This window comes from Pteropus vampyrus, unplaced genomic scaffold (genome assembly GCF_000151845.1).
Source record: "Pteropus vampyrus isolate Shadow unplaced genomic scaffold, Pvam_2.0 Scaffold354, whole genome shotgun sequence".
Classification (NCBI taxonomy): Eukaryota; Metazoa; Chordata; class Mammalia; order Chiroptera; family Pteropodidae; genus Pteropus; species Pteropus vampyrus.
The window spans coordinates 888,738-903,743 of NW_011889135.1; positions in this window are offsets into that span (position 1 = coordinate 888,738).

The following is a 15,006-nucleotide window of genomic DNA, read 5'->3' on the forward strand; positions in this document are numbered from 1 at the left end:
ACATCTCCTAACTCCTGGTTTAGTACTCTTTCCTCTATACCCTGAACTCCCTAGTGTAATCATTACTTAAATCCTAAGGCGTGTCTGCCATTTATTGTTTTCAATATGCTGAATTTGAATTTCAGATGAGCAAAACATTCTCTTTTAGTACTAGTAGTCTGTCCGAATATTGCATGGGGCAATTCAAATTTAACCAAGTGTCCTGTGTTTTTGATTTGCTAAATATGTCAGGTATAGCCCAAGCATCCCAGGGTTCTCTATCCTATGATTGTTTCATCTCTTTGGCTTTGAAAAGTATGCTAGGGTCATTTTTCTGCTGCTATTTTTCTGATCCATTATATCTTGAAATTAAAAGCATTCTTTGTCAGTAGTCTACATTTGATTTCTTATAGTTAGGATTTGATCTAAATCCATTGGGAGCTTAGTACTGAGAAGAGATCAGACTGGGAGTAAGATGGGGTAGAATGTTTCTGGGTATAGAATTTCACAGGTACTAGTCTCAGTACTGAGAACAGCTGTGTGACCAGTTTTCTAAGTTAGGTGGTTTCTTTTCCTGGATATGAGGGTATGATTTCTGTTGGTTTAAGTTTTTCACTGGATTTATTTTTCTCCTTTGTTTTCTCCAAGATAACACCATTTAATGTAAACTAGGCCCATGACCTATTATATTATTCAGGTTAACTCCAGGACTTGGAGCAGGGAGTGTCAGTATAACAGAAATCTTTAAGTCAGGCAAAGTAATTGAAGACTCTGATCTTTTTTTGTGTCTTGAGGAATGCATCTCCCCAAACATGGGGAGGAGCAGAATTTTCTCCGTTTTGCCTCTCTTTTCAAGTCTACCCTTTACTGACATCTACATTCAGTCAAAAGCCAATGCAAACATACTGCAGGAATGCAGGGAGGTTTCATTAGGAAATCTCTTGGTGTGATTCACTGTGTTTCCTCCCATCTCAATAGACATAAAATAAGTGTTTGTTAAAAGTTAATACCCATTCCCATTAAAACAAACACTCAGTAATCTAAGAGAAGGTTTCTTAACTTGAAAAAAAAGAATGTACATGAAACCTATAGTCAGAACCTACTTAATAAAATATTAGAAATATTCCCATTAAAGTCAAGAGTAAGGCAAAGATTCAACATTTTTCTAGAGGTACCAGTCAATGAAGTAACTGGGGGAAAAAGTAATAATGTAAGAGAGAAAACTACCTTTAAACATCAGTTAATTGTATAGCAAGAAAATCCTAGACAGTCAATTAGAAATTATTAGAATTAATTAAAAGGAGTTCAGGAAAATATCCAGAAATGAGATTAATATTATAAACTGATAACATTCTTGCATTTTAACAATAACTAGCTAGAAAAAAGAGTAAAAAAAACCCCATTCAAAGTAGCAAAAAAAAAAAAAAATCCCTCAAATATCTTGAAATAAACTGGAGAGGGAATGTAAGGCATATGTGCATAAAATAATACAATTTCCTAGCATGACAAGAGGTCTGGGTAAAAGAACCATACATTTCCAGATGAGAATGCTATTTAGATGTTTATTCTGTCCAAAGTAAGCTTAAAACCCCAACAAAGATCCCAAGAGGGTCCTTTATGTAACACAAGAAACTAACATAATCAAAAACTTGTACAAACTAAAAAGAAACCAACTCAGGAGATATGATAGATACCTCATTGTTGCTTTTAATTTACATATGTCAGAAATGCGACAGTTGGGGGTGGGTAGAAATGGGGAATCATTATGGAACTGTAAATTGGTACATAACCTTTTTAGAATTTAACTTGATTGGGGCTATTAAAATTTAAATGTGTGAGGAAAACCGTATATTCACATTCAAATGAAAGATATTCTTACACCACTGTCTTATACCACTCACGAAAATTACCTCGAATTTAATTAAAGACTAAAATGGAAGACCTGAATCCATAAAACTCCTAGAAGAAAACATAGAGAAAAAGCTTCTTGACATTGGTCTAGGCAATGACTTCTTAGATATGATGTCAAAAGCACAAGCAATAAAATCAAGCATAAACAAATGGACTAACTGAAGCTAGAAAACTTCTGCATCGCAAAAGAAATAATCAGTAAAACGAAGAGGCAACCGACAGAATGGGAGAAAATATTTGCAAACCATCTATCTGATAAGGGGTTAATATCCAAAATATGTAAGGAATTCATATAACTCAATAGCAAATACTCTCCAAATAATCTGATTAAAAAACAGCAAAGGATTTGAATAGACATTTTCCTAAAGAAGACATACAGATGACTGGACAACATACACAGGAAAAGAGGCTCAGCATCACTAATCATCAAGGAAATGCATCTCAAAACCACAATCAAATTACCTTACACCTTGGAATGGCTAATATGAAAAATACAAGAGATGACAAGTGTTGATGAGGATATGGAGACTAGGGAACTCTTGTGCACTGTTAGTGGGAATGTAAATTGGTACAGCCGCTGTGGAAAACAGTATGGAGTTTCCTCAAGAAATTAAAAATAGAACTAACATATGATCCAACAATCCCACCTCTGGGAATATACTCAAAGGAAATGAAAACAGGATCTGGAAGGGAAATCTGCACCTTCATATTCATCGCAGCATTATTCACAATAGCAAAGACATATATACAACCTAAGTGTCCACTAACAGATGAATGGGTAAAGAAGATGTGATTTTATACACACTGGAATATTATTCAGCCATTGGAAAAGGAAATTCTACCATTTTACAACAAAATGGATGGACCTTGAGGGCATTATGCTAAGTGAAATAAATCGGAGAAAGACACTGTATGATGTCTTTCTCACACCTTGGAATGGCTAATATGAAAAATACAAGAGATATTCACTTTTGTGTGGAATCTCAAAACAAAACCCAAAACTCATATGAACTGAGTAGAATGGTGGTTGCTGGGGGTAGAGGGCTGAGGACAGGTGGGGGAAATTGGGAGATGTTAGTCAAATGGTAAAAATTTAAGTTATCAGATGAATAAGTTCTGGAGATCTAATATACAGCACAATGACTATAGTTAGCAATTTTCAAATATTTAATACAACATTATTAAAAGAGTAGATCTTAAATGTTCTCACCACAATAAATTATAATTATATGAGGTGATGGATATATTAACTAAATTTGTTGTGGTAATCATTTTGCAATATACATGTGTTTCAAGCCATTACATTGTACACCTTACACCTATACAATGTAACATGTCAATTACATCTCAATAAAACTGGGAAAAGAAAGGGGGGAAGCACAATGTAAAAACTTCTAAAATAAGAGAAAAAGATTTAAATTTGTGATAAAAAGCACGATAGAAATGACAAGTATAATATTTGAAAAATAAATGTGCATATGAAAATGTATACATGCACACACAGGTATGTATGTAGAAAAATTTTGGAAGATCGTATTGTAAACTGTTTATAGTGGTTATTCTGAGTTTGAGTCAAGAGTAACAAAGCTCAAACATTTTTTCTTAGCTATTTCTATTTTGTCTGATGTTTTTTGTCATAAAAATATTGAAAATGGAACTCAGAATCAAGTCCTGTTTTATTCTAACATTTGTGATTTAAGGATTGGGGTGGAGATTTCCCCTCACTTCAAGACTTAAACACACAGCTAGTTTCTTTTAAATATCTTTTATGACCTTGAATAATGAGAGAGATATAAAGAAAAAAACCTGTTTCTGAGCACTGACCATTCATTTGATATCATATTTGCCTCTCTGGTAACAACTTGCCAGAGCCTAGCAAACAAACAGGGGCTTCATGGATTCGTCTAGAAGCAGAAGGAAGAGGGATCAAACTTTCCCACAAACTCTTGGTGAACCTTGTAAAATATTGGCTATTCTGCAGGTTAAGAAAGTTGTGACTTCCATTTGTCTTTCATATTCTAAATATTTCCTGTGATTTAAAGCATTCATTGCTTCCTTTTGCTGTCAAGGAAATGAAGGAAATGCATTTCAGTAGCACTTTTCTGAATGCACTTATCTCTAGCTACTGCTATAAATATGTAGTGATCAGATTCTCCCAGTGCCCAATAAATCAAGATCTTTGGCCAGAACTTGTGTCCTGTGAAGAAACAGTCTCCTCCCCAAGTTATACTGTGAATTCTACAGTAACTCCTTTTCCCAGGGACAGAAAGGTAAATGTGGGTTTTAAAAATGCTAATTTCATGGCTTGATTTATAACCAGCTGTGGAACATCTGTGTGAACTTGTGACTGAGGGTACAATTACGTTTGAGAGTCACTTAGCACCTACTATGAGCCAGGCTCCTTTTTGGTGTAGATACAGAGAAAAACAAGTCCTGGTTGCAGTTCTCAGGGAGCTCAAAGTCTTGAGAGAAAGAAGCCATATTTGGGTCAAATCAGAGGGGTGGCAATGAGTGGGCTTTTAAGGGGGAAATCCACCTGGTTAAGTATAAAAATTTGATATTAAAATTTTGAATATTTCATAGCTTTCTCCAATTAAAATGCTAGAATGATGTTGATATTTTCTTCCTTTTGTGAGATTTTATTGATTTGAACTCCAGGCACCATATAAGGAACACTGATGAGTACTGAGCTTCAGTTACAAGCATTCTGGAAAATATAACTTCCTTTCTACTACTATCCCTCAGATTTCTCTAGAAAATCTCTCTTAAACTGAATATGAGGAGTCAGTTAAAAATTTTCCAGAAATAGTGGGATAAGAGTATAAGTGTAGACATCCCTAATATGAGCTAAGCATACTTAAAGCAGCTGTTCTCAAACTGCATCATGCATCAGAATCACCTGGAGAACCGATTTTGATTGCTGGGCCCCAGCCCCCTGTTTCTGCTTCACTAGGTCTAGGGTGGGATGGAGAATTTGCATTTCTAACAATTTCTAGAAAGGGGCTAATGTTGCTGGTCTGGGGACCACACTTTGAGAACCACAGCCTTATGGCAAGCTGTTTCAAAGAGAAAGATGATAGTTTTAGAAAGTTGATAGTCTGGTGCTCATCAGAGTCAACTTTAAATGATGTGCTGTGAGGATCGTAGGTGGTCAACTCAGTGTCTTCCTTATTCCAGAAACAGAGGCAGGAATGTTCATGGTTGAATGAACAGGTTCAGACAGCCTGGGGTTGGATCTCGATTCTGACTCTCACTATCTATGTGAACTTGGCAATGTAACTTGACCCCTCTGTATCTTTCTCCATTTGTAAAATGTGATCTATAATAGTTTCTGTGTCAAAGGTACTTATAAGGATTAGATGAGTTAATGTATGTAAAGCACCTAGTAAGAAGGCTGCCACATGATAAACACTTGGCTGATATTAGATTATTAGATGTTATTCTCACACAGGTGCTAGATTTTTCTGTGCAGTAATGACCTGGGGGATTTTATGCCTTAAATTTTAGCTGAATGCTTATACTGGTGTAGGCAAACTTACTCCTTCAAATTGATTGGGATTTAGCCATATATATCAATGTGATTGGGAAATCTACTCCTTTAAAACCTTTTCATCCCAAATACATTGCTGTGGAGCCACAGGACCACTGACATCTTGAGGGGCCATGCCTGCAAATCTTCCTAAAACCCTAAATTCATATTTGGGGGCAGGTTTGTATTGGTTCTCTATTTTTCTGAATCATTCTGTTGAGAATCCGTTGCTTTCTGTTTATCTTCTCAGAGTCCAAGGAACTGCTTTTCTAAGTTTAACTGATTTTTTAAAATTTTCTAACTTGTTGGCCATTTTACACAAGAAAAAACATTTTACTGTTCTTCTTTTTAACTAGGGCAGTTTCCAAACACTCTTAAAAGAAGTTTCAAAATGTAGGTTTTATCATTATTCATGTATCATGAAGCCAACAGATCAGGAGACAATTCAAAAGACAGTTACAGTGTCTAAGAAGAGGGGGCACGCCACTCCATGCAGGGCCACATGGGGAAGCACCAGGGTTGGCTAGGAGGCAGAAGGGGCAGGGGAGACCATGGACAACAGTCTTGACTGTGGTTTCCATGGGAAAGTCAAGGCAGGGTAAGCAGGTTTAGGATTGGCTAGTTTGAATAATTTTAGTAGTCTCTGGGGCAGAGAAGCCATCCCTTGTTGTCTGATATCTGGTGCTTGGGTGCTTAGGGCAGGTGGATAGTGGCTCAGCTGTGAGAACCCATAAAGGAGTTGGTTGGGTTTGGGCTTTGGATTGGTTGGTCCGAATATGAAAGATGTGCTTCCTGGTGAGCTTTTTACCATCTCTAGGGCTGCCCAGTTAAATTTGAATGTCAGATTAACAGTGAAAAATTTTTTAGTGTAAGTATGTTCCAAATACTAAAAATTATTCCTTATTTATCTGAAATTCAAATTTAACTAGATATCATCTATTTTATTTGCTAAATCTGGTAACCTGACTCTATTCTATTCTACCACATATTCAGGACTTGAAATATTTGTTGAAATAATCCATAAATCCCATTTTGGATTGAATAATTTTGTCTCATCTGTGCCTCAATTTCATTCTTGTGGAAAATTGACCATTAATATCAGTTTGCACATGTATTCTTTTTTTCTGAGCCTGTTGACTCTTGTAGTTCTTGGTCCTTGTAGTCTTCCTTCTCTCATATTTGAGGCTGCTCCCCAGCTTGCAGACTCAGATCCTGAGCCCGGTTATGATTAGTGAGTTTAAAGAGCTATCAGGATTACAGAAGTCTTGGCACTAAATCAGGCTTGCAGCCCAACTAGGTTAATTAAGATGATCTCTCAACCTGCCCAACATCCCAGATTCTCTAAAGCTAGGGACTGAAATTCTTCTTGCAAAAATTACTGTAAACATTTATGGTTCCAAATTTAATAAACCATTTTTCTGACTTCATTTTTTTAGTCCAATTTACTGAGATCTTACTGGATTCATAGGACTTCAGAGTTATACAGTAAGGACTGGGTGTTATCAAAAGAGGCCACTGATTGTCTGCCACAGGATCATCGCACAGGCATTCCCATGCGATTATAACGTAAAGCCAGGTGAAGAGCTTTGCTTTACCTTATGGAATTCCTCAGGATTTGATCCATTTCCTCAGTTCTCTCACCATTGTGATCTTGTCTATACTATTTTAGACTACTTACCCTCGAATTTACATTACTAGCCAGACATCTGAGCTCCAGATTTACAAATCTGTGCATTTGGTATCTCTGTTGGAGGTCTTACAGATATCTCAAAAGTAGCATATATATTTTGCTCTTCAAATCTCTCTCATCCTTCTAGTGTCCTCCAACATGGAAATTGATGGTAACAATTATTCAGTTGTTGTGGCCTGAAATCCAGAAGTCATCCTTAATTCTCTGCTTTTCTAAGCTCTCATCTTCCATCCAGCAGCAAGTTCTCAATTTAGACTCCAAAAGATGCCTTAAATCCATCCCTTTATCTCTATCTTCACCATTTCACTGAGTCCAATATCCCACCATCTTTCTCCTAATTTGTTTTCCCACTTCTTGCCCTTCTCCAATCAATTCTCTCCCTGAAACAGCTAAAGTGATATTCTCGCATCATGGTTAAAATTTTGTCCCTCTTTTGTATAAAATTCTTTCTTGGCTACTCATTCATTGAGTTTGGAATCAAATCTAAGCTTCTCACCATGCTCTTCAAGACTCTTCATGAGCTGGCTTCTGCTGAACTCTTCAAGCCACTCTTCCAGTGTTCACTTTACCCTACCCATATTGATCTTGTCTTAGCTCTTTGAACACATGAACTGCTTTCCTACCCCAGGGCCTTTGCATTTGCTGCAGTTAGTCTGGAATGCCTTCCCTTCACAGGGCCAGCTCTTTCTCATCCTTTGCAGTGCAGCTTAAATGACACTACCCCAGAGACCATGCCCTGATCTCCATTTCAAAAGTATATTTCTTTCCCCCATATTCTCTATCTCAATGACTTGTTATTTTTTCATAACACCAATGACAATTTAGAATTATTTTATCTCTTTATTTTCTTTCTCCTAATTAGAATAAATTAGGAATCATGCTTGTTTTGTTTATTGTAGTACATCAGGTTCTAGTTCAGAATTGGCTCCATAAATATTTTGAATGAATGAATGAAATGAGACCTACATATTTTTACTACACCCCACCCCAAACCTGGAGTTCTGTCACTTAGCCAAACTTTAGTGCCTAGGTCCTTCATCTGCTTCCAGAACCTACTTGCTTACCTGCCTACTTACCTAGATCTTCATAGAGCGAGGACAGTAGTTCCTCTTCTATGTTTAACCTGCTAGCTAACCTGTAATTACTTACCTGTCAGATTCAGAGCTTACTATATTTTAGTTACCATGCTGACCTTTCTGAAACTAGGTGTGCTCCCATACATAGACATTTTTTTTCCTCTAAAATATTTTTTTCTTTGTTCCGGGCTGCTGCAATTAACTCTTCATGCCCAACTGAGTTCTACAAAGTGATAGATTAGATTCCTTTATTTTCCTGATAGATTTGAAATTTATCTTCAGATATCCATGGTTGTAGGTAATTGTCATCCTCCATTTCCAGCAAACTGATAGAGTAGAACTCAAGTTCATTTAAAAATAGTTTCTTAGTAAAAGCTTTTTTAAAATAAAAAGTCACAAGTATTATCTATGGCACAGTGCAAACCAGTTTAGACAAGACTACATGAAGCTAACTGTTAAATAGTAAGGCAAAAAACTATGTGTTTGTGTTTATGCTGCCTTGTTCAAACCTTGCAGAGATTTTTGTCATGCTTTCTTAATGAGACCAAAACTTGAGAGTACGAGCTGTATAATTTGTTTTTCCGGAGCATTGCTGGTAATGCACCAGTACATTCTTATCTCCTTTAAAGATATTTGACTGAAAAGAGACACCAGTGAATAAGAAATGGAGGGCCCTGTGTCAGAATAGACAGTCCAAATAGCAAATCGTGGGGGCATTATGAATACCAAAAACATGAGTGGTATATTACTAATCTGTTGGTTCATAACAACTTTTTAATAGGCAGATATAATAATTATTTCTACTTCCTCAAGCAGGGATCAGAAAGAACATGGAAGCACTTGAAATAATTGATGGGACCTGCTGTTAATGAAAGTAACCCAGGAAAAACTTAGCCTAGAAGATATTTGATGCCTCCCTCTACTTATGTTCTGGTAGACATAGTGCTTTGTCCCAGTTTGCTTCTTTTTTTCTTAAATCTGCTGCTAGAAGGATTGCTGAGGTACTTGAAAAAATTGATGGCAGTCGTGATGGGGAAATTCACTCAACTTTTGCTAGCACAATTTTGACCATCTTTGTTGTTCTGAAGCTTTCTTTTTAAATTTTTTTTTTAAAAAATATTTATTTATGTTTTTTGGTGACATTGGTTAACGAAATCCAATAAGTTTCAGCTGTATACTTTAACAATAAGGCACATATATATTTACACTGTGTGTTCACCTCCCATAGTTAGAATTCTTTCCGTCACTACATATTTGACCCCTTTTACCCCATCTACCTCCCCCTTCCCCTCTGGTAACCACTAGTCTATTGTCTATGTCCATGAGTCTCTGTTTGTTTGTCCTGTTCATTCGGTGCTTTTAGGTTTATATCTAAACCTAATATAAGTGACACATATAAGTGATATCATGTGGTTTTCAACTTTTTTTGTCTGGCTTATTTCGCTTAGCATGATTATCTTGAGGTCCATCCGTGTTGTAGCAAATGGCAGTATTTCATTTCTTCTTATGGCTGAGTCTTTTTTAATTTTTGAAGTATAGTTGGCATACAGTGTTGTTTCAGGAATATAACATAATGATTTGACATTTATGTACCTTATGTTGTAATCTCCATGATAAGTCTAGTGATCATCTGTCACTATACAAAGTTATATTATTGACTCTATTCCCCATTTTGTACATTATACACCTGTGGCTTATTTATTTTAAAACTGGAAGTTTATATTGAGGTTTTAATAGAATTGGGAAGTCATACCTTCTTGGGCTTTGGTTAGATGGTTGGGTGACCAGCTGTCCTGATTTTCCCAGGACTGTCCCAGTTTTTACATTTATAGTCCTACATCCAGGAAATCCCTCAGTCCTGGGGGAAGGCTGAGAAAGTTGCTGAGCTTCCTGGGTAGAGAACTGGCAAATTCTTGGGAAAATGGAAAATGAGTGAAACGAACACTGGTATCCCTGTCCAGTATCTTTTTCCCTAAAGAATCCAGTCACCTGTCTCCCCGCTACCTTGTCTTAGCTCACAATAAAAATAACATATAATAATATAAATATAAAAATATAAAAATTTGCTTGTATTCTTCATTTAGAACATTCTTCCATTCCTTGTCCATGACTATCCTTTGCCTGAAATATTCTCTCCCCAACTTTTATCTATCTTGTGAACTCCAACTTATCTTTAACATCTATCTGAGACAGGCTCTCTCTCACAGCCTTCAATTCTCCCTGTGCCTCCCAGAGATTTAGTTACGTCTTTCTTCTCTGTGCCTCCTTCATGGAGAATCTGAGCCAGTTAACTTGGGTCTGTTTAAATCTGCCAGCATTAGGGACTCACTCATTGAAGGTGCGAGGGCAGAAATTACCCTTGGAAGTACCTTCTGCCTTTATGTCCCTATCCCCAGGAGTCCTTAATATTCTTTCTTTGATAGTAGATAGGTAGAGGGGCAGTACAAGAGTACCTTCATGAGAGCCTTTTGGAGATTACCAGATATAGAGAAAGAGGCAATTAAATATGAAATTTATGAGACTTCTGTGATAGGTCAGACTTCCTACTGGGCCTGTCTCTTGCTTGGAGGATTCTAACAGGAAATTGGGAACTGTAGACTCACATGGCAAGAGAACACAAGAAGAGTATTTAATGTAGCTCTTTGGCGTGTGATTTGAGAGCTACAGAGTCCAGGTACTATTCCGCGAATCTCCCATTTCAATGGCTCCTATGATGTTGGAATGCAGCATTGAGTTTCTCCAAATTTAGAAGGCAACTGTGACTGATTTCTTGGCGTTTGAAGGCAGTGGGTTGCTTCAGTATAATGGGAAGCAAAAAGCTGTCTGCAGCAGGGGTGTATCTGCCTGAAGCCTTCTACAGACTTCCATTGTAGCATCGATCACATTGGTTTATAACTTTTATGTTATACCCAAGCTTCATATCAAATGTGTGCTCCTGGATCTCTAGTACCAAAAAGAGTTCCTAACAAATAGTAAGTACTCAATAGATATTTGTTAAGTTGAATTGAATGTATAAATTATTGATAATAACTGAGTATTACAGTGGGATTATACTATATATTGTGGGGTATGGTCCTAAAGGGAGCAAAATTTCCTTAAATCACTATTGGCATTATAAAGAATGCAGACAGACACACTGCCTCTCAAAAAATCCATCATAGACATATTTTTTTCTCTACTTGAATTAGAACAGTTCTTTGGACAAAATGAATTAGTTTGCTTATGTTTTAGGGATATTTGCACAGGGCATAGATGTTGTATTTTTAAACATGAGGATTAAACTCAGAGTGGTATGCTGTCACAAGGAGAAACACACAGGAACTAGAAGATGAGGCAACAGCAGATTCACATCTCACATAGCACTGTTATTCTAGAATGTCTCAATAAAAGAAGATATAGATAGACTTGAATTTTAAAAATTGTTTCTCTTCAGCAAGTAAGTTGAAGTAGCATAAGCAATAATGCACATATATCTGCTGTACCTTTCCTGGGGTGTTTGAATTTCACACTGCTCAAAATCTTGAGTCAAAAGAATTGTCTTCTAACCATGGAATTAGATTATTTTTTATAGAATGTATTTATTTTTGAATATGCAATACAGTCGCTTGATTCAAAATTTGAAAGGTATAAAAAGGTATACAGTGAAAAGCCTCTTTTTCACTCCTTTCTGTCAGCCACCCAGTTCTCCCCACCAGGTATAACAATGTTACCTATTTCATATGTATTTTTTCCAGAAGTAGTTTATGCATATGTAAGCATTTGTGTTTTAGTAGATTTTCTCCTCCTACTTCCTTTGGACCTCACCAAATTCGTCTGCCCGTCCGTCCGTCCGTTTATCCATCCATCTATCCATCATCCAACAAATACTGTTGAGGATCTACAATGTGCCAGGGACTGATCTGGGTGCGGGGATAAAATTATGAGTAAAAACAAACATGTCTCTTGCCCGTAAAAGGTTTAGGAAACAGAGAATTACAAAATTATAACAAATGTCAAATTACAGTTGTGACAAATTCTATGAAAGAAATACTAAGTACTAAGAGAGGCTGTATTAGGATGATGACTTAGCAAGTGAGATCATGGATAGCTTCCATGAGGAAAATGAAATAGAATAGAGATCCGAAGGATGAATAATGGTTAACTAGGTGAATAGGGGAAGAAAGAACATTTATTGCAAAGGGCCAAAACATAAAGTTCCACTGGTGGAAAGGGAATATGAGGGACTGAAAGGAGGCTAATATGGTTGGAGGGCAGATAGTGAAGGGGCCCAGGGTAGAAAAAGAGGCTGGAGAGGTAGGCAAATTGCTGACCATATAGGCATGTTAGGGTATGTTTTTTTCCTAAAAAGAAATGGGAAGTCATTAAAAGATTTTAAGAGAGAGTATGTGAGAGAAGATCAGATTGATGTATTAATAAGATAGATCTCTCTGGCTGCAATGCGGATAACTAGTTGGAATGGTCGAGGGAAGAGATTGGTTAAAAGTCTGCTGCAATAGTATACATGAGAGATCACGGTAGCTTGAACTAGGTTCATGGTAGTAGAGATAAAGAGAAATGGATGGAGTTGAGAAATGTTTAGGAAATAATTTTCTTAGTGCATGGTAATGGATTTGGTATATGAGATAAGGGAGATAAAGGTATCCAAGATAAACTCTTGAGCAGCTATGTAGAAGACTGTGCCATTTCCTATGCTAGGGAATCTTGGAAGAGAACTCTCTCCTCTGCTTTTAAGCGTGAGTAATTACGAGTTTGATTTTGGTCCTTTTGATTTTAAAGTGCTGTTTTGATACTCAAGAGGAAGTTTTAAGTAGCTCCTTGGATTTATGGATCTGGAGCACATAGAAGAGGTCTGAGTTGGACATAAAATATGAGTTATTTGTAAATAGATAAGTTATTCTGCTTGGACAAAGGGGACCATCTAAGAGAGTGTCCAGTGTGAAAAAGAGAGGGATGAATTTCAACACTTGAGCAACAAAACATTTTTTTTTTCCTAGGCAGAGAAGGATGAACCAGCAAAAAAGAAAATTTTAACACGGGAAACAAGGGGAAAGGGAATGTTTCACGAAAAGGGAAAAGAGGAAGATAGCAATAGTAAATGTTGCTGAGAAGGCAAAGGAGAAGAGGACTGAAAAACTTCACATTGGCTTAGCAAAATAGAGGTCATTGAAGATTTTAACCTTATATTTTATGATGGGTCACTGAGGCAAAAGATTACAGTAGGTTCAGTTGTGAGGATGAGGTGAAGAAATGGACATTATAAATATAAAATCTTTTGAAAGATAAGTGATATCTAAAAGAATATTATTGAGAGATGTGAGCTTTAAGAAGTTAGTAAGGAGACCTCTGTTTCTGGTAATGACAATCTGCTTTAGACCTGCTTTCTTACTTAGGACAACTAGCAAACCTGGACACATTCTTAAAGAAATATTTTTAAAGGCCTTGTAAATCTATAAGAAAGGCATTGAGATATTCCAGGGCCAGGGTCTGGTAAAGAAGGACTGGAGATGAGTTCAGCATTTGGGACTGATTTTACCCTGGAGTCATTTGTTTATTTCACTTGCTGATAAAGAGCTGCACAGAACTTTCAACAGACTTGTGGATTGTAATGCCAAAAATTGGATTGTAGTGCCCTTCAAAGAGAAGGGGCCCAAGTAAACTGCAATCTTTGGGTCAAAATCACAAAGACCTTAGCTTTACTATATGAGTCAGGGTGAACCAGAAATAAAGCAGCTTTGAATAATTTCAATTCCTGATTGGATTATGGTGATCTGGGATTGTTAATGACCCAATCTCCTGGCTTGCCAGAAAAAAGTTAAATCTTCCGTAGGAAGCTAACATATCACAAGGTTTGAATCACTTCTCTTTTTAAATAATATTAAAAATTCAAGCAAAAAATAACCAGGCATAAAAGTAGACAAGATTTGACTATAAATCAAGAGAGATGATTAAAACAGCCTCCTAGGGTATCAGACAATGGAATTATCAGACCCAGACTTGAAAATAACCATGCTTAAGGAATTAAAAGATAGGATTGAAAATTTCAGCAGAAAATTAAAAGTGATGAAAAACAACCAAATAGAAACTCTAGGGATAAAAATATATAATAATTGAAATTAAGAATGCAGTGGACTGGATTTAATAGCAGCTTAAACCTAGCTGAGGAAAAACTTCAGTGAACTGGAAGATGGGACAGAAAGGTCATCCATACAAAACATGCAGAGACAGAAAGATAGAAGATAGATTAGAGAATAAGAATTATATGGATTACCATGAAAAGATGTAAATATACCTGAAATTGGAATTTCAAAAGGAGAAAAGAGAGTGAAGGCAGCAGGAGCAATACCTGAAGAGCTGGTGGCTGTGAACTTTTCAAATTTGATAAAAGATATGAAACCACAGATTTAAGAAATACTGTAAATACCAAGAAGGATAAATAAAAAGAAAACTGCGTCTTGGCACATTAGAGAAAAACTGCTGGAAACCAAAGACAAAGAAAAAATACCTGTATTGTCATCAAAGGAACAGTGATGATCCTGACAATTGATTTCTCAACAGAAATGGTTAAAATGAGAGGAGAATGGAAAGTTATTTTTAAAGTGCTGAAGGAAAGTAATTGCCAACTTAGAATTTTCTGTTCTTTAAAAAATTTATGTCTTTTAAATTTGAAGGAAAAATAAAGGTACATATGCAATTAAAATACATGTAAAGTGAGTAGTAAATAGAGTTGAAATGTTCTAAAGTCCTTTTATGGACAAGTGGTAAAAGATTTTAAGAAGTTAAAGATGCATTGTAATATCTAAAGTAATCACGAAAACAATAGC